At 30.9% G+C, this 21883-nt stretch overlaps 1 protein-coding gene across 2 annotated transcripts in view; it reads right to left on the reverse strand.

Moving 5' to 3' along the window:
* LOC107437602 (G protein-activated inward rectifier potassium channel 3) overlaps positions 1-15354 on the reverse strand; it is a 39422-nt gene extending 24068 nt beyond the window's left edge. The window contains exon 1 of one of the 2 annotated variants that reach the window (XM_043052324.2): positions 15045-15354. The gene's annotated coding sequence lies outside the window, so the exon portion shown is untranslated. Of the gene's footprint in view, positions 1-14718; positions 14743-15044 lie in introns of those variants that run through there. The other variant, XM_071182109.1, reaches the window with a different exon arrangement.
* Between the last annotated feature and the right edge of the window lie 6529 nt (positions 15355-21883).

The following is a 21883-nucleotide window of genomic DNA, read 5'->3' on the forward strand; positions in this document are numbered from 1 at the left end:
TTAATTACATCAATTACTGGAGTACATTTTGAGAAAATGATGCAACTTGTAAAACTTCGAAAAGGATGAACGTAAATTGGTATATTTGTACTAAGAGATTCGGTACTCCAAATTTAAATAATTATTTATTGCGTTGACTTTTTTTCTTTCTACTTTTAAGTTTTATTGGAGTTTGTTTATATTTGATTTTTTTTTTTTGAGTTTTTATTGGAGAAGATACAAAAACAGAATTTTATTTTTTTTATTTTATAAATTAAAATTAAAAACACCACTTTCGATAATTTTTTTGGATTTAATACCTTTAAACTAGAGATTTTATGTAAACCAAAATAAACTAGAAAAACAAACTAGGAAACAAAAACAGAACAAAACAAAAAATAGAAATTTTTTATGAATCAAAGNTATATATATATATATTTTGAGTTTTTAGTGGAGAAGATGCAAAAACAGAATTTTTTTTTATTTTATCGATTAAAATTAAAAATTTTGAAACTTTTAATACTTTTTTTGGATTTAATACCTTTAAACTAGAAATTTTATGTAAACCAAAATAAACTAGAAAAACAAACAAACTAGGAAACAAAAACAGAACAAAACAAAAAATAGAAATTTTTTATGAATCAAAGTTAAAACACCAATTTTGATACTTTATCATATATAATACCTTCAAATTTTTTCATTTTTCTAAAGGTCACGTCAAATAAGATTTTTAAAAGATGCAATTGCCGACTTTATTTTATAATGAAAATATTTATCTTATTTGAATCTTTTCAAAATTGCTTACTAAAGCGAAGTTTAAAAAAAATATTTCTTTTATTTTCCCGAAGATATTTTTATCAGAGGAAACTGCAGTTTCATTCTTCCTAATAGATATTAAGGGAAAAAATTACATTGAGTAAAATAATATTTTCTTAACTAAATAGACTTTCTTACATCTTTTTACCACGACAACATTCCTATACAATTAACTGCTTAAGCTTTCATGGTAATCAGTAAAAACTTAGTTGAATATATTTTCATTTTTCTTGTTATTTGTTACCAAGATAAATTTACGAGGCAATGACACCATTTCTACATAGATGTTTTGTAGTGAAAAATTGCCAAATTTATGCCATGTACTATCTTGAAACACTACTACAGCAATGGTGAGCCTTCTTACCACGTGTTCGAGAGTAACAGTAAACAGTGCGCATGCGTCGTCATTGCATGCGTTGGTATGGCGACCGCTGCTGTTTGATAAATTTTAGAATTCTTTTTTTCTTTTAATTTTTATTATGCAGTAAGTGGGTGAGTTTATTTTTTGAGATATGGGACCAAAGAGATCCCATAAATACTTCTTGAGCTGTGAATAAAAAAATTTCATAAAAATTGAATGATATTTTTGTTTTATTGTTTTAGTTTCGCGCGAATCAGAAATTCTAACCTACAGTTCACCATGATAGGCCACATTTAAATTGGGCAGTGATAAAGGAAGCAGCATAAGTTGATGCACCTATAGGTACTTTATTTACTTCGCACTAGAGCAGCACAGTGGACTATAGGCCAAGGTTTGGGGAAACATCCCTGAGGATGATCCGAAGACATGACATCGCAATTTCGATCCTCTGCAGAGGGGAATGACACCTGCTTTGGTAGCCCGGCAACCTACGCGCGAAGTCGAGCACTTTATGGTAGAACTGTTTAAACAAAGACCCATACAGCACATTCTTGGTCCCTGCACAGGCTGATCAAAGTGGTCACCCATCAGCCTACTGACCGTAGCCAGTGATGCTTGACTTCGGTTTTCTACTGTGTCATTACGATGTCTTTTGATTCTGGTTATGCACAATGGTTAAGTTACAGCACGTTAGTTGGTTCTGTTAGTTTTCAAATTGTCGTAATTTACGTAATTAAATATTAAGTAATACAAGAGCCAGAGCAGAAACTCAAGTTTCCCATCTCTCAACTACCATTTTTCTATTACTCTACTATTACTGCTAAAGTTTTAACTTTTTTCTACCAACGTATCAAACATTTATTAGACGCATTATAAGATTCTATGTAAAATCTTAATTATCTGGATTACACTAAAATCTTAATTACACTAACGTAAGCAAGTGCAAACCGGTTTCAATCACGTCAGAACAATAAAGCTGTATAGTATCTCCTAATAAATGAGATTTTACCATGGAATCTTATAGTGCGTCTAATAACTTAGCCAATCAAAAAATCATTGTAACAATATTCAGAAAAGCAGTAGAAAATCCTTTGTTATTTCCCTTGTTTTATTCTAACTTTTACTCCTTGTATTTTTAACTTAATCGTTAAGAAGTTCAACTCTCACGATTCTAAAATAAGAATATATTTACACGCAAACAAGAATAAAAATTCACTTTCTATTTCAAGGACATGTTACGAAATTCTACAAATCAATTCTGAAAAAAGATGAAAAAAATAGAATTTTTTAACTTTAAATAAAAAATGCAAACGATGGAAGAAACGAATCGTTAGAAAGTATGATTTAGCAATTGAATTTAATTAAATTTCTCTAAGCAAAATTTTTTTTCAATGAATTTGCATTACGTTTGGTAAAATCATCGTAATTTTTTTAATAATCATTCTCACTGGAATTAATTCAAGGTCACGTTTCGAGGCATATTTTTAAAATGAAAAATAATTTTAAAAAATAAGCATGAGATAAAATTTGTAGAATATCGTAAAATATTCGTAAGAATTCCATTTTAATTTTTTAAAAAAAAAATAGAAATAGGATAAATTGAATGCACTGTGGGTGCATTTTTGACTAAAAAAGGGGCAACTAACAGACAATTTTGCCCATTGGCAAAATGGGTGTTGCTTTGGGTTTGATGGAGTGCCCACCTTATTTGGACGTCATCACACTTTTCAACTGTGTTCAAGAGTAATGGTAATTAGTGCGCATGCGTCATCATTGCATGCGTCATCATTGCATGCGTTGCTATGGCGTTGCTATTGATAAATTTTTTTAGAATTTTTTTTTCACTTTTAATTTTGTTATGCATTAAGTAGGTGAATTTATTTTTGAGATATGGGACCAGAGAGATGCCATAAGTACTTCTTAAGTTGTGAATAAATGAGAATTTTATCATTTGAACGATATTTTTGTTTTTATTGCTTCAATTAAGAATCAGAAATTCCAAACGACAGTTGTTGTTGAGCATTAAAGCAAGGGGTGCGATTGTTCTTGTTTTCCTGTGGCACCATCTACGGCCAAGAGCTGGAGTTCTGCCATACCCATATGTCACACCCGTTTAAAGAGCGGAACCATTCATACTTCCATTCATTCATCCACAGATCGTTATTTTGATCTGAACCAGAGAAGGATCAATCTCCGATTCAGTACCCCCAGAGGTTTAATTTGTTGTGAGAACATGGAGGACTTCCTGATTCGACAGATTTAACATGAACCAGTCACCATTTACTTACACGGGGAGTTTTTGGTCAGTTGGATTCGAACTCCCGTTCTCACGAACTCTAGTCCAGCTCCCAGTCTGCCAGGCTATCTAGGCCCCTAAAATTGCATTATATAACTACATTTGCAACAAAGTAGTTGTAGTTGTTGTAAACTACAAAAATAATGTAGTTTTTCCTACAACTATTACATTTCATAGAATTAAAAAAAAAAACATTTTAAAATATACATTGTTTCAGAAGATACATTGTACAAGTTGAAGAAATCTGGGTTTGGTAAGGATTTTTGTGGTTGTTGTTAATTTACGTAGTACTAGAACTGCACAATGGGCTATTGGCGACGGTCTGGCAAACATCCCGGAGGATTATCCGAAGACATGCCATCACAATTTTGATCCTCTGCGGAGGGGGTGGCAACCCCGCTTCGGTAGCCCGATGACCTGCGCGCGAAGTCGAGCACTTTACGGTAGCACAGTTTAATGAGGACTCATACCGCACACCCTCGGACCCTACGCAGACTGATCCAAGTGGTCACCCACCCGTACACTGACCGTAGCCAGTGATGCTTGACTTCGCTGGGAACCGTGTCTTAACGATCAGTCCACTGCGGGACGGGTTTGGTAAGGAAAAATGGTGAAAGTATTATTTCTAGGTTAAAAATGGTCTACAATAAGAATATGAGTTTTAAACTTGATTTTAAAGCTTATGATTTTGAACATAGTTTAAGACAATCATTAGCCTTGAATTTTTGTACTGGTATTCCATTAAGAAAAACTTATCGTGTTACCTATTGTTGACAGATTTTTTTACTTTTACTTTGGGAGCTTTTTTAATTTTTTTTAAAGAGAAACCCCAAATACTATTGCCATTGATTAAAAAGCTGACCAACAAATAACAAAATGTTACATTTACAACTGATCGCAGTTACAAAATATTTAGATAAAAAATAATAAAACTCGGAAAAATTAAAAAGAATTTCAATTGCGTTTTTAGATTGTAAAAAATTAAAAGTAAAAGAGCTTTCATTTCAATAAATTTTTAGAAGTTATAATTTGAATATGAGCAATGAAATATAATATTGAAAGTTTATTTAATTTTCTCGTTTGAATTTCTGTCGTATAAAAATAGTTTCATTTTTATGCAGTTTTGTTTATTGATCGCCATCTTATTTTTTGTTATTTTTCCCAATCACACAATATTTTCTCTTATAATCCATATTTCAAATTAGACATTAAAGATTTTTTTATCGAATGTGTTTTCAAAAATGAATTGAAATTTAAATGCTGGAAATTAAAATGAGTTTATAAATTTTCCCGTTGGAATTCCTGTCTCGCAAAAATGTTTCATTTTAATACTTAAAATTATTGTTTGTTTGTTGATTGTTACCTTAATTTTTATAGATATGTTACAACAACAAACCCCTTTTCACTTAGAAATTACTATGAAAGCCACAAAAACGTATTTTCTCCGAAAAACACACTTTTTTCCAGACTGATTTAGATCTTTCATTTGTTACTTTTCCAATTTACTTTTAATCCATCTAGAAACAACAGCCTTTTAATATCTATATTTTATTTTTACTTTTAAACTGAATTGTTAAAATGATTCGAATGAAGAGAAATTCTCTGGTGAATAATTAAAACAATTTGTAAAATATTTTTTTGCGAATATTTTATTTTTATTGCAAAGTTTTGCACATTAATTTAATCGAATTACTTAATTTAAGCATGGTTACTCTTACTTATTTATTCAGCTTACAATCTAAGACAACATAAAATTAAGCTAATTCATACCAAGCGCCGCCATGGCTCAGGGGTTAAGGCACTAAATTATTATTATGAAGGTTTAGGGTTCGATCCAGTGTGGCGGTTTGAGGTATATCCAGCTTCAGATCGATGGGTAATAACTTGTTTGAGAATGATGTCCTTTTTTTATACTCTTCGCTTTAACCGAGTTAGTCGTGGTCCTCATAAACTCGACTGAATTATATCAATATAAAACAATAATTTGTTTAGTTTATTTACATCAGTGAAACTAAAAAGATGTTTGTATAACGTATAAAGTGCGATAACTCAAACTTTAACGGCCTCCCAGACAATGTGAACATAAAGTTTGCGTACATACTCCAACATTGCAATGCAGACAGATCAATTATATTAGGATAGTCTTTGTCTAAATAATAATAAAAAAAGCGACTATTGCTTTGAAAATTTGTCATCTTTCATCATCTACCTATTAAAGTATGTTTATGTTCGATTTAGGCAAACCAAATAGTTTTTTTTATTTATCATTTCTATCATCTATAATGAAATGGAAGCTGTACAAAGTAATCTTAAGGTATCACGAGTTGTTGCAGCGCTGGAAATAAAAATATTTGAATACTTCTTCCTATGAATAACGCTAACGTTTTATAGAAGAATAGAAATATTAAATTGTCAGCGCACAGTGGGGGAAAAACTATTTTTTAGGAACAAAAGATTAAAATTTATTTTTCAATTCCTATTATTAGTTCATACTCTCCCCATATCTTGTTCAAATTTTCTATGGTTAATAAAATCCTTTTTATTCATCCACTCAAAATCAAATACATTTTTTTAAACTTTTAGTGGATGAAACTTGATGTTAATATAGTTTTTTTTCTTCCAAATATTAATTCATTCATTAAATTAAATTATTTAATTTCAGTTTTATATGGGAGAAAATTTTTTAATTATTTAATGAAAAGTAACTAAAATAAAATTTGTCTCTGTTGACCTAAGTAAGAATTGACTTATTAAGAATTAACTTTTTTAATATTACTAGTTACAATTGTTGTTGTTGTTAATTTCCGTCGCACTAGAGATGCACAATGGGCTATTGGCGACGGTCTGGGAAACATCTCTGAGGATGATCCGAAGACATGCCATCACAATTTTGATCCTCTGCGGAGGGGATGGCACCCCCGCTTCGGTAGCCCGACGACCTGCGCGCGAAGTCGAGCACTTTACGGTAGCACAGTTTAACGAGGACCAATACCGCACACCCTCGGTCCCTACGCAGACTGATCCAAGNTCTATGTACGTAAGACACTTGACTTCGGTGATCTACTGGGAACCGTGTCTTAACGATCAGTCCACTGCGGGACATTACTAGTTACAATAACAGATAAAAGGCTCATCATGAGTCATTGAAAATTGCACAAAATACGCTCACCTCTGAAAGGGTTATTTTAAGGGTTGTTTGATTTATTGCATTCTGAAAAATCGTATTTTTCATAATTTATTGATTTGACAACCACACTGGCGAGTTCTGAGAACAGAACTTAATTTGAAAGTCATTCAGTGTGGGGATAGTAGCAATCGACTATGTCATCCTTCTCGTATAAGAAGGTACCCCAACATAGAAGCGATGCCTTACATACTAGTGAATTGGAATTGTATTTTTGTAGTGGTAGATACACTACAGGCAATAATAACATAAAAAAATCAAGATAATTGATATAGATAAAAGTATGAGTTCAGATGCGCACGAACATCCAGTTTATAATTAGAAGGCGCACCTGGCAGGGCCACTCTGTGACATTTTTGATCATTGATTTCATTTCTAAATCCCTATGAAATGACCCACTTCCATTGAAGTAATCACTCTGCATACCAGAGCAGTAAGAATATTCTTTTTTTTAAAAATATGTAATAAAACGACATCATTAAGCTTTAAACACTGGTGTTAGAAATTAAGACACCATCGAAATAAACAATTTAATTTTAACAGTTTCATAATAAAAGGACTTTTTTCCTTCAGGAAATCTCATTGTTTTGCTAAAATACCCCACAACTAGGCTCACAAATCAATAATACAACAAGAGTAGTAAACATTTATTTCCTTAACCATTAATACTGTTAAGTACGTTTTTTAAAAAAAATCTATTTTCACGGTTTTTATTTTTTTTTTCTATGCTTTAATTTTAAACAATAGTTTTAATGAAACAGAAAAAGCTCTTTTGAGCATTCTGATGGGATAAAAGAGATTGTTATTAATAATAGCAACAATTATATCACTAACAATAATAATTGCACTTATTACTTACATTCTTGCTCACTTTTAACCTATCTAGAAACAACAGCCTTTTAAGATCTATTTTTTTTTTATGTTTGAACTGAATTGTTAAAATGATTCGAATGAAATTAAATTCAGTGATGAATAATTCAATTTCAAAATTTTGAAAATGTTTTTTAAAATATTTCAATTTATTAAAAAAGTTTGCATATTAATTTAATCGAATTACTTATTTAAACATGGTTACTTTTATTTATCTATTCAGCTTACAAAACAGGAGTTGCGACAACATAAAACAGGAATTGATATTTGAATTAATTAGAATAGAAATTAATTGACAACATAAAATCAAGATAAATCATACCAAGGGCCGCGATGGCTCAGCGGTGAAGGCACTAAATATTGCGACGGACTAGGGTTCGATCTGCTGTGGCGGTTTGAAACCCATACAGCTTCATATCGAAGGGTACTAACTTGATTGAGAAGTAAAGGCAGCATGTGCCCAATGATGACCATATTTCCATCTTCATGGCACAGATTTTATTATTTTTTTTTTGCTATGCTTTAATTTTAAACAATAGCTTTAATAAAACAGAAAATTTATTTTGCTCCATTATTTTGCTATTATAATTAATAATAACTACAATTAAATCACTAACAATAATAATAGCGCAAAAATCATTTTGTTGCCAGGTTCTAGTAATATGTTTTTAAAATAAGTCGTCCCATACTAGATGTCGGAAAAGGCTGAATATTTAGGTTTTGTTTTAATTTCTTATCGTTTATAATATAATAAGAAAAATGTTATGGCATTTTTTTATAATAACTTTTTTCTCTATATATTAAAAAAATCGTAAGCATCGCCACCTCTTATTTCGAGTGTTACACTTAACGTTACGTTTAGTTTTGCAGAAAAAACTATAGTCCTTAGAAACTTAAAAATGCGAAGTTTTTTTATAACTGTCGTTGAACAGCCGACTCAATTTTTGGGTTTACGACTGCTAATATTCAACTACATGGCTTTGTAAGTTTGAACCCTATCCAGAAGACAAGAGAACTCCTGGATCAAGTATTGGGAGATGTTTTGCCTTCGTTGAGGAATTCTTGATGGAACTAACCTGCATTTGCATTACACGGAGAGGAAGGCCAGGAGAACCTCCCACGGTTAGCCTGATGGTAAGGGGACTCTAACCCATGATCCGTCGACCACTCAGGATATTTCATGTCAGCACTGTGCAAGTTGGATGCGGACTTCGTATCTACCAGGCATCGATGGATTCGAATTCATTTCACCTTATTAGAAGGAGTATGCTCTTTTCCCTGAGCCATCGCGGGTCAATGCTAAGGTTTGTAGAGGGAATAGAATGAGCAATCGGTAATTAGTTGCAAGAATAGACTTGTATTAGGAAAAATGTCTATTATAGGCCAGAAAGAGAATGCAACTAAATTTGAGGAATTTATTGCAAAGTTTTTGAAACTCGATAAGTTGTATAAATTGCTTTAAATAAATGGATGTCTTTAAAAAGTATTAAGAGAGATAAGAAACTAATATAAGGTTATGAATTATTAATTCTCATTTATTATTTCTTTTTGGGTACAAATATAAGTTTAAATATTTTCGCTCAAGAACAACAATCGTTCATTTTGATACGATTAACATAAAAAAAAATTGTCTCGCTAAATTATATTATTTATATAATTTGCCAGGAAGTGGGAAAGGTTATGAATTATTAATTCGCATTTATTATTTCTTATCGTATCAAATATAAGTTTAAAATATTTTTTTTTCCAAATACAATAATTAATGGCCGGGATAGCCTGATTGGTAGGGGGCGAGACCCATATCCACGAGGTCGTAGGTTCGATCCCCGCCGGCCAAAGATTCCCCGTGTAGTAAATGGTGACTGATGCGAGCTAAATCTGTCGAGTCGCAAAGTCCTCCATGTCCCCATAACAAATCAATACCTCTGGGGGTACTGATCCAGGAGTGTCCTTGTCTTCTGGGTTGGTTCGAAATGACAAGGATACGGAATTGAACATTAGTAGCCGTAAACCCAAAAAATTAGGCTGACTGTTCAGCGACGTATAAAAAAATTAAAAAAAAAGAAACAATAATTCGAGCCGCGATGAATGGGTCAGGGGATAGAGCATTCTCCTTCCAAGGAGGTGAACCGGGTTCGAATCCCAGCGATGGCTGGTCGATATGAATCCGTATCCGGCTTGCATCGACCACAGTGCTGATTCTCCACACCATGTAACGCAAATGTGGTTTAGTTGTATCAAAAAGTCCTGAACGAATGCAAATTTCTTCCAATATATGATCGAGGAGTTCCCTTGTCTTCTGGATTGTGTTCAAAATTACCAGGCTACGGAGTTGAACATGAGTAGCCTTAAACCCAAAAAATTGGGTCAGCTGACCAACGACGATTATAAAACAAAACAAAAAGTACAATAATTGTTCATTTTTATACGTTTAACGTAAGAAAAAATTTCTCATTAAATAAGAAATCATTTCTCATCAAATTATTTATATAATTTAGTCATCCTTGTTTTAAAAAACATGAATTTAGTGAAAAACAAAAGGAGGGCCACCATGGGGGCTAGGTGAGCAGAGCGAGCAGGGAGTGGAGCTTCATAGTTCTATATAAATTGGTAAAAAAAAGCGTCTTAGAGAATTGAGATTTAAAAAAGTTCGAGAATTGTTTTTCTATAAACATGTAAATGGACATCAAGAATAATGTAAATTTGAAATAAGGAAAGAAATAACAAATTGCTTCCGTTAGTATAGAGACAAAATCGTTATAAAGTTAGGGAAAATGTAGTTGATCTTAAAAATTATCACATCATGCTGCTAATAAGGAAAGCAATATTTCTCAAGGTAACTGAATTAGAAGGCCGGGCTTAAAAATGGTAAACAAACAAGTGACACACTTACTTACAACACACGGCACCGAAAAAATATTCTTGGAATTAGAATATTAACATTAGGGGTGCACTGAATGTAAAATAGAACTAACGGGACAAATTAATAATTCTTGATCGCATTATCTAAGATGCAATCTTAATAGTTCGAAGGATTATCCTTAAAAAAGTGAGTACATTTAAATAAAAGATATTTTAGGTTACGAGATCAGACACAAAGACCATTTTTCAATTCCTACTATTAGTACAAACTCTCCCTATATCTTGTTAAAATTTTCAATCGCTGTATAAAATACTTTATATTATATAACTATAATATAAAGTATTTTATTTTATATAGTTATATAACTATATAAAATACTTTATATTCATCCACTCAATTTCAAATACATTTTTTAAAACTTCTAGTGGATGACTACTTGATGTGAATACAGTTTTTTTACTCAAATATTAATTAATTCATTAAATAGGGATGAGCGGAAAACGAAATGGAATTTTATGATTCGTTAAGAGTTAGTCATTGTTCTAAATTTAACCATAAGCGATTCAGTTTTTTCACATATTTTAAAAATACCATCAGGGATATTTTCTAACTTAGAGCTCTATTTGAACAAAAAAATAGTTTATTGTTCACATTTAGATATTTAATTATTTTATATTCGCTGTGTCAGGAACATGACGTGGTAGCACGTGTGGTCCACGTCACCGAATTTAGAATTTTATAATTGTCTGATGCCACGCCCCCTTTTTTTTTCTTTCAATTCCTACTGTTAGTTCACACTCTTCCTATATATATTTATATATCTTGGTCAAATTTTCAATCGTTCAATAAAATACTTTTTATTTATCCACTCAAGTTCATATACATTTCTTTTTTAACTTGTAGTGGATGTGACTCTTGACGTTAATTTTTTCAAATATTAATTTATGAATTAAATTTAACGCATTAATTTCAGCTTTATATGGGAGAATTTTTTAAAATTATTTAATGAAAAGTAACTAAAATAAAACTTTTATTTGTTGACCTAAGTACGAATTGAATTTAAATGATTTTTTTTAATAATACTTGTTTAAAGACAAATTTGACCCTAAGGTAGCCACCATCTGATAAACAGAGTCCCCATCATTTAGGCAGGAGTTAGAACCTAATAGAGTTAACTTCACTTTTTCGTATTTCTCTAGAGCTCGAGAACTTAAAGTGAATCCAAAACTTTTTGACCACAGTTCTAAAATTCCTTTTCAAATATAATTTAAAAAAATTTATATACAGTAGGAATTTAATTTTTTTGATAAATCAAAAGTCTATTTATTAAAAAAAAATGAGTATTTATTTTTTATAAGTATTAGCTGAAGAAATTTTGTTAATTGTTATAAAAATTTTGTTTGAAATATACCTAACATGAGATACTATTTTAAATGAAAATTTGAGCTCAACAATAGTGACGATGCTTATTATTATTATTATGCATGTAAATTGGTGTAAATTATATTGTTTTTAAAAGTACAACTTTTAAGAACTCAAGAAGCACCTTATCTTCAAAAATATACATTTCCAAATCGAAGATGCGCTATCTTGGTACTATGCGATAGTACCAAGATAGCGCATCTAATCTTAAACCATGGTTATTTACTGATACTTTTTGGACAAAAAGAATGCATAACATTTCGTTAACAATAATACACTTCAACGAGGGACTTCTAACAAAGAGAATTTCATTCAGCCTTCATTTTAAAAGTTACAGAAATTTAAACTGTTTAATTCTAAATAATAAATAAAAATTTGAACAAAATCGGCCTAACAGTATAGAATTTTATTAAAATATTAGTTATTAGAATTATAGAATTAAAATATATATAAATATAGATAATATAAAATATATATAAATATAGATAATATAAAATATATATAAATATAGATAATATAAAATATACATAAATATAGATAGTATAAAATATATATAAATATAGGTAATATAAAATAAAAAAGCTGAACGTGGTCATGCTAAATGGCATCAATATTGAATTCACTTTTTTTTATTCATGCCTAACTATTTTGTTTTAATTTAGATGGAATCCTTTAAGCCAGTGTTTCCCAAAGTGTGGTACGTGTACCCCTAGGGGTACGGGAACAGTTTAGCGGGGGTACGCGTTTTTATGCGAAATATCTTGCAACAAACGAACATTTCAAAAAATTTTATTTTAAAACAAAGCTAGCCATGAAAATTTACGGTTACGTATTTTCCTATTGGCTATTTTTTGTAGTGGTGTCAACAAGTGGTGTTAATAATTAGTGGTGTCAACAGTCAGTTGTGATTTTTAACATTTGTGCAATTTTTTGTAGTAAAGGTTTGTAATAAATTCTACTTATTTTGATTATTTTTGTAAGATACCTTCTTGAAAAATTGGATATTTCAACATCATTCTAGCTGCAAATGCAAAATATGTATCTAGACTTAACAGAAAAAGTTGTGAAATATATTTTGCCTTTTCTAACTTCATATTCGCTTTCTTTTATTCATATTCGCTTTTCACAGAGCTTTTCTAACTTTATATTCGCTTTCGACAACTTCAAGTCGCTTTTTCAGCATTCGTCGACATTAAGTCGATAAAAAAAGAAATAAATTATTGGACGTGAAATCAGACTAAAATTGACAACACAAGAGAACCTAATTATGATGATCACAGAAAAAACATCCTTTTCACTGATGCAAATAAACTTATTAACAAAGCTTCGTACCAAAAAAGAAGAATTATAATATTTTTTAAAAAATTCATTTATTTTTTTTATGAATGATACACAGCGTTACGAAAATTTTTGAAAGGGTACACAAAAGTCATGAGTTTGGGAAACACTGCTTTAAGCGGTTTCTTTCCGAACTTCAAATAGCAGCGATTATTTAATTAGTACAAATCATGCTCATCGTTTACCGGATTATTTTACCAGATAATAAATCAGTAGCATCAATTCTTGAAATAAAGGCATTTAGTTCGATAAAAGTTTTAATAATTCTAACTTCATGATTACGTAAGAACGAAACAATAACAAAGGAATGTTAGGTATTTGTTATTTAACCTGATTTCGATACTACGAAGAATTCTTTTAAAAAAAAATTTTAAAAAAAATTATACAACAAAGTATATTGTTAGCCTGAGTGACTATATTTAGAAATAATAATTTATGAAAAGAAGAAAAGTTCATGTACGCAATATCTGGATAAAATTCTTGTTTCTATTTAATGTTTATAATATAATATAATACAATATAATATAATATATTATTTTGCGCAATATATATTGTTTTATATAAACTATGCCATACAAATCTAGTTTGAGCATAAAATGCTTAGATTTAATTAAATGTATATTTACAAGACTCAGAAAACGTGCTTTGTAAAATATTAAAATGTTGTTCATTTTATAAACTAATACAAATTTATATTCCTTCTTAAAGTTTTTTACTGTAAAGGATAAAGTTAAAATGTCTTAAGATATTGCTTTGTTGTGAAAATAAACTTCAGTCAATGAGAATCGTACTCGGTAAAGCAGTTTAAAAATGAAATTTCTACATTGGAGTTAATATTAAATTGAAAAAAAAACGCGTTTTTATTTAAACATTAACAAACCAATGTATACAGTTTTGTAACGCTTACAATATATTTCGAAAAGTGTTCAAAATGAGTTTAATAGGCAATTCCAGACTTGCCAAATAATTGGAGAAAAAATTAACTAAAATATTTGAACTTTCCTTTAAAACATTTAAAAGATTAACTATTGATCGAATAGTTGTTAGTTAGTTACATTTAACAAACTAACAACTTTTCGAAAGTATTTTCACAAGTAAAAGTAAATTTGGAGTAAATTTACTTGTGTTAATGTATTGATACAGTAAATTTAAATTCACATACCTGTTGAAGGTATTTTTTTACAGAACGAACAAGTACTTTTTCATAATCTGCCAATTTTAAAGGAATAATGATAAAATAAGAAAAAAATCCTTCAAAACAAGTATATCGATATTCAGTGATTTGATTCGAACCTTTATTTAAATTTAAAACGTCTGAAAATTGTAAGAAAGAGTAAAATATAACGCGTGGTTGACAGCATCTCACTTCGAATTCAAAATTTATTCAATTTAATAAATTTTGGCTGTGAAAAATTGGAGAAAGAAAAAAAGACAAATCGATGATTCTTTTTACACATTCAACTTATCTTTAAAGCATTATCATTATCATTTCAAAAGCATTATTTTTGAAACATATTAAGAAATTATTTTATGAAATTAGACCAGAAATTAGAACTTGAATTATGATTTAAAAAAAAGTCGGCACTCACCATTTTTTCCGCAGTTCCAAATTAAGCAAACCTTCGAACAAACATAAAAATTCCTACCATAATCCTTCAAAACAAGTAAATCAATTTTCATTGTTTTGATTTGAACAGTTAATTAAATTTAAAACGTCTGAAAATTGTAAGAAAGAGTAAAATATCTCCATTCGAATTCAAAATTAATTCATTTCAATAAATTTCGGCTGTGAAAATTGGAAAAAGAAAAAAGAAAGAAAAATCAATGATTCTTTTTACTTATTCAAATTATCATTAAAGAAATTAGACCAGTTACTTTCGTAAACTTGAATCTGATCAAACAAGTGGTTACTCACCATTTTTTTTAGCAATTCTAAATTAAGCAGACCATCGAACAAACACAAAAAATTCCTACTATAATTCTGTTATCATTCCGAAGATTTACAAACATTCGATCCACAAAAAAGAAGTTTTCTGTTCTTCTTTTACGCAGAAAATTCCGACCTGCTTAGCTTTCTACAACTACTATATGAAAATTTCTGTCACTCTTGTTTTCATTTATTTCCCCTAAAGTAGGGAAAACGCTCAGTTGAAATATTCCCTATTCAGCGAGATTTATAAGTTGTCATGATTCCGTTACAGTTGCAGGACGAATGAATGAACGAATGATTAATCAAATCATAACAGCGAATGAAAGATCTCCGTATCGTCAATCAGTTTTTTTTTCTTCATTATTTTTTTTTTGAATGCCAATAAACTTAAAGACGAATGATAAGAAGTTGTGTAGATGTTAATAAATGTCTTTTTGATGTTAATGTCTCCTTCATTTTTGGTTATTGTTTGAGTGAGTTTTACCATAATGTTAAATTTGTTGAATATAACAATATGAGAGCTTTATAAAATATGTTGGAATGCACTACTTTTTAGTGCATTTTTGTAAAATAACTTTAAACAAGTAATATAAAAAAAAATTTTAAACCAATTCCTACTTAGGACAACCAAGAAAAATCTTATTTTAGTTACTGTTTTATTAAATAATTCAAATTTTTTTCTAAATTTAAATCTAAATCTAATCAAAAATTAATTAATTTAACTTAATTCGTTAAATTTGATTCGAAATTTTTTATTTCTTTTAATTTTTATTAAATAATTAAAAAGTTTTCTCCCATATAAAACTGAAATTAATGAATTAAATTTAATGAATGAATTAGTATTTGAAAACAAACTGTATTAACATTAAGTATCATCCACTAAAAGTTTAAAAAAAATTTATTTGAGATTGAGTGGAGATGAATAAAAAGTATTTTATTAACTGTTGAAAATTTGAACAAGATATATATATATAGAGAGAGAGAGTGAATTAATAGTAGTAATTGAAAATAACGTCCTGATATATTTTATTTAATTTGAATGTAAAAAAGGAAAGGAATGTGATGTTTGAGAAAAGTGTTTTTGCAAACAGAGACTTTTCCATTTCTGAAAAAATTTTCGGTTTAAACTTGTTGAATAAAAAGCAAGGCATATTGATATACAGATTGTGTTGACGCGAATTGACTGACTCGCTATTAAATAGGTTTTTCAAGATACCAAAAAAGTCTATTTTTTTTCTTCAAACTGAGGTGATTTTTGAGATATCTCTTTTTAATAAATAGTTTCCACGGCATCTCAGTTGCATGCACACAAAAGGGGAAGCAAAACAATGCTTTTAGTTATATCGTTTTACTTTTTCGGTTTAAAAATAACTATTTATGCATTCTTTTTACTTCATTTTACAACCGTCGTTGAACAGCTGACCCAATTTTTTGGGTTTACGACTACTAATGTTCAACGCCGTAGCCTTGTAATTTTGAACTAAGCCAGAAGACAAGGAACTCCTGGATAAAATATTGGGAGATATGCGCCTTCGTGGAGGACTTTTTGATGGAACTAACCCGCATTTGCGTTACATGGAGTGGAAGACCACGAGAATTTCCCACGGTTAGCCTGATGTCAAGGGGATTCTAATCCATGATCCGTCTACCACTGAGGATATTTCACGTAAGTGCAAGTCGGATGCGGAATTCGTATCGACCAGCCATCGCTGGGATTTGAACCCGCTTCCCCTCATTGGAAGGTGAACTCTCTATCCTTTGAGCTACCACGCACCTTATATATTTTTGTAGAAAAATTCTATTTCCCTCGAGATCTTCATTTTATAAGGGCTAAGTACGATGATGAATGTGTAGTAAAGCAACCAGGGGGCCGCCTAGTAAAATGAAAATAATTTTTTCTTCAGCAATGTATAAATGATCATTATTAAAAGCAAAGAGGTTGAATATCGTATTAAAAAAGCACTGAAGTGTTTCACAACTCCTGAACAAATCGGATTTTCGAGAAGTGAATCAATCGAAGAAAATCGTCTTTAAATTCACCAAACAAATATTAAAAAAAGTTGCCCCTTTCGCATATCTGCTCTGTACTATAATTTCTGTTCTGCAAAGTGACCTGCGTGGTATTTTTTACTGTTAGTTTTTGTAAGCAAATCTAATCGAATGACGAAAGTTTTTATTCCATTGTAGTTTATATTCCCGGTACAATTTTTTTATAGGTCATTATATTTTTAAGCGTTTTTGTACTGCCACACAATAAAATGTTGAAAAACATTGGTTACTCTCACATTTTTTTTAATTTCGAGGGACTTTGGAAATCGTTCTCACTAGGACTGGGCGATATAAGAAATTTTATATCGTGATGCATCGTCAGTTTTGCATCGCGATAGAGCGATGTATCGCGATATACTATTTTTGAAATTCATTTACTTGTAAGGCACTGTAAGTCGGATCTCTATCAAAACTTCATACTCAGATTGATTTAAATCAATTTATGAATTTGATGTATATGTTTTGCTTAAGAAAGATATGAATGTTATATTTTCTGAAAATGATCGCGCAAATAACGAAAGATTTCTTAGTTTAAAAATAAATAATAAAAAAATAAATAAAATTGAAATTTATCAATATATTTACCTAACAATATAGAAAGAAAATTTAAAAAATAAATTCGTTAAAAATTATTTGTATGCTTAAAACAAAGTGCTTAATAAATTAAACAAAAGAAAAAAACACACTTTTAAAACAACACTATTTTTTATCGTTATTATTTCACATGAATAATAAAGTTAAATTGAATAATTACCGAATTCTGAACGAAAAAACAAAGTAAGGTTTAATTTCTTAAAAATAAAAACAAAAGAATTATGATATTCGATAATATATTCAACAGACAATATTGAAAGAAAATTAAAAAACACGATTATACTCTTTAATAAAACGAAGTGCTAAATGATTTTAAAAAAAGAAGTCGCAATCGCAAACATTACTAATTTTTTTGAATAAACAGAGTTGATTGACTTATGTCCAAATCCAAAAGAGGAAAAATAAGTTTTGTTATAATTTTATTTATAAAAATGAAAACAACTAAAGATTTATAAATTTAAAATCAGTAATAAAAACCCATTAAATTATTATTTTATTCAAAAAGCTTTTAATAAATTAAAATAAAGTAAATAATAGCCTAACAAATTTAATTACTTTTTAATTTAATTCTTTATGGGCACCTTGAATTAGATTTCCGTTTGTAATAAATTCAATAACGTAAAATAATACTTAAACATATAATATCAAAATTAATTTTCACATTTAAAAATAAAAAAGAAAGTTTTGTTTCAAAAAAAATTTACCTAATTAATTAAGAAACACTTCTTTATATATTCTTTTCAATAATAGATTACGTTCAGAACAAGGTATCACAAAGTCAGTCCCACTGAAATTAATCTACAAGAAACGATATCAAGTCACGACAAAAAAGAAAAAAAAACTAAGAGGTACGGAAACGAACATGCGAGATCACGATATATGTTCTCAAAACTGATTCTGATTCTACCGCTCATCAATCAAGGCCCTTTCAATATAACGATACGTACATCGTTTTCCCCAGCGCGAGTTGGCATCGGAACGTAAGAGATCCTTGCTTGTCTTGTATCGCTATATCGTATATCGCTATATCGTTCGTCTTCTTTACTCGACGGCTTAAATCAGATTTCTGATGTATCGCCTGGAACGAAGGTCGCTGTATTGGCCTGCCGATACAGGCGTTAAATCGATATGTCGCGATATATCGATTTATAGCCCAGTCCTAGTTCTCACACATTTGTTTCATAACAACACATGGACAAACATCAGGCATGGGCGTCGCAGGGTGCAATTATCGAACGAGACGAAATTAAGATACCAAATCCGTCTACCACTCATAAGATACTAAAGATACCAAATCCGTCTACCACTGATAAGATACTAAAGATACCAAATCCGTCTACCACTGATAAGATACTAAAAATACCAAATCCGTCTACCACTGATAAGATACTAAAGATACCAAATCCGTCTACCACTGATAAGATACTAACGATACCAAATCCGTCTACCTCTGATAAAATACTAACGATACCAAATCCGTGAGACGAAATTAAGATATCCATGATCCGTCTACCACTGATGATATTTTACGTCAGCGCTGTGGTCGGTGCAAGGGATTCGAACCCGGTGTGCCTCGTTGGAAGGTGAACCCTCTATCCACCGAGCCACCACGGTTCAATCTCACTTTGTTTGTTTGAAATATTAAAGAGATTTCTAAAAGGGTGGAGGACATCTACCTACTGCCCCAGCCCCCACCAACGACACCTACGTGTTTACTTCTCATTCTAAAATTGATTTCACATATTCTTAGGCATTTTACATTGCAGCCAATTAATACTCAAGTCCAACGACAATGCGAAATAATTAAGAAGAAAAAAAACATTTTACAATAAATTGGGCGAAAAGGATACGGGAAACGAGTTTTTGATTGTTAGCAATTTACGATTTAAAAGTCTACGGAATTTTGGCGGAGATCCATCGTTGTAGGAGTGTTGATTCCAAGGCCTTCTTTGAAATCAACCCGGATCAAATTGCTTTTATCTCTTTGTCTCTCTCTCTCTCTTATAGAATTCTTCTTTTTTATGTTATGAAGTGAGAAAGTCCGTCAATATCTATAATTTTGATGGATGAGGAATTGTGATAGATTTCGTCTCCTTATCTTTCGTTCGTAATGCTCGGAGAAAAGTTTTTTTTTAATAAGTTCTAAAGAATGGTTTTTCAAAATAAATTATAATGGAACAGTATAAAAGGAATGTTTTTTTTTATTCAAAAAAAGGTTCTTTAGGCATTCGTCAGGTACATTCTTCTTAGTTTAATCCCTAGCAGCAAAATAACTTGGGCCCTCATTGGCCCAATATTCACGAATCTTAGCTCAAAGGGCCGTTATGTTTCCGATATTGGTCCTACATAGAATTGCCAGATTCACCCGATATTTTACAGCCACTTTACAAGCAATATCTGCATATCCATCATTTAGACATATACTCTTTATATCGACCAACGTAGGGCCCTATATAGGCCATTCTAGTACCAATATTAAAAAATCCAGACGCCCAATATTAATCACTCGGTGCACGGATCCTTATTGAGCCAATTTTGAACCCAAATGGGGCCCAGGTAAAATCGCTGCTAGGGATATTAAGAGTTTTTTTTTAAACAGTTTACGGGTAACAGCTACTGCACTGATTTTAATGAAATATGATATGTGTGCAGACTTTGACACACTACAAAACAAATAACCATTCAACAATTGTAATATACTCGCATGATCACTCCTTGTAGTCGAAAGATATGAAATGACCACAGGACAATTCAGGCCACAGGAAATGCTAAACTGCCTTATTTCAAGTATGAAATCACTCTGCAAAGGCCTGTATATCTTGTAAGAGGGGACCCAACCCCTTATTAACCCATTTTTATTGTTAATTCTGCAACAGCCGTTTCATACCTTCCGACTAAAACGAGTGTTACGTGTGTGTGTATTATACTTGTTGAGTGGTTATTTGTTTTGTATTTGTAACAATGTATGTACATATCATATTTCATTAAGATAGGTCCAGTAGTTCTAGAGATAATCGACTAAGTCTGCAAATTCTCGTAATTTCTTACAACAGTGTAGTTGTAGATCTGTTCTCAGCCATAAAAGTTTTTTTTGTCATTCTAGTCATTCTGTCATTTTTTTTTTACCATTTCATGTGTATTGCTCTTAGCCATCAAAGCTTTTTTACCATTGCTGTCGGATAAGGGAGTGGGTGAAGTGATCCAGGCCCAAAGGGCCCCTACACCAAAATTTATATACCCCGCCATCATGACAACAACCCCGAACTGCACTCGAAGACCAAGCAATTTACTAATACTCAAGGCACAAGGCCCTCAATCACGCAAGACAAGAGCCCCATAACAAAACGTCAGAGAGCAGAGGAGGAGAATGGTTGAGAGTCACGAAACCACAGGGAGGTAATACCAACGCAGGAGACAGGGTAGACAGCAGAGAGCTAGAGAACCATTGAGGTTACCGAAAACGGGAAGTTCAACGAACCAAAAACTTTATTAATAAAAAGCTATGATACAATCAATAGTGGTAAAACAATTACAACAAGATAGTAAAGTTTGAAACAGAAAACAACAAAATACATCAATTGCATAATTACCCAAATCAAAATTCTTGATGGTCCCATCAAACCATTTGGATGGTTTATGTTGATTTCAGTGCGATTCATGATGGTTCGACTATCATTTGATGGTCACCATCATTCAACATTTTTCCATTATGCGTTCATAGTTTTTGATATGCAAACAAACTTCAACCAATGCTACTTTAATAAGATGATGGTAAACCATCAAGAGAAGTTTGATTCCTATGAACCAATAATCCATGTTGGTTCCAACAACAGATTTCAATGATGTTGTACTGGGGATTTATGATGGTTCTTGGTAATATGCCATCAAAACAATTAAATTTTTTTTTCCATGTTGGCCCATCATAAATCAGTCCGAATTATTCCCACTTTGAGATGATGGTGATTCATGATCGTTCAACATTTGAGTTCTAAGAAACTGGGATAGAGATTTCTGATGGTTTAACATGAACAAACCATCAAAACAAGTTGCTTTTCCTATGTTGAACCATCATAAATCTGTCCGAATTTCTACATTAGAGTGATGGTTACTTATGTCGGTTATAAAAAATATAATGGATCATGATGTAATTATTAATGGTTACCATCAATATTATGTTGGTC

This window comes from Parasteatoda tepidariorum, chromosome 1 (assembly GCF_043381705.1).
Source record: "Parasteatoda tepidariorum isolate YZ-2023 chromosome 1, CAS_Ptep_4.0, whole genome shotgun sequence".
Taxonomy (NCBI): domain Eukaryota; kingdom Metazoa; phylum Arthropoda; class Arachnida; order Araneae; family Theridiidae; genus Parasteatoda; species Parasteatoda tepidariorum.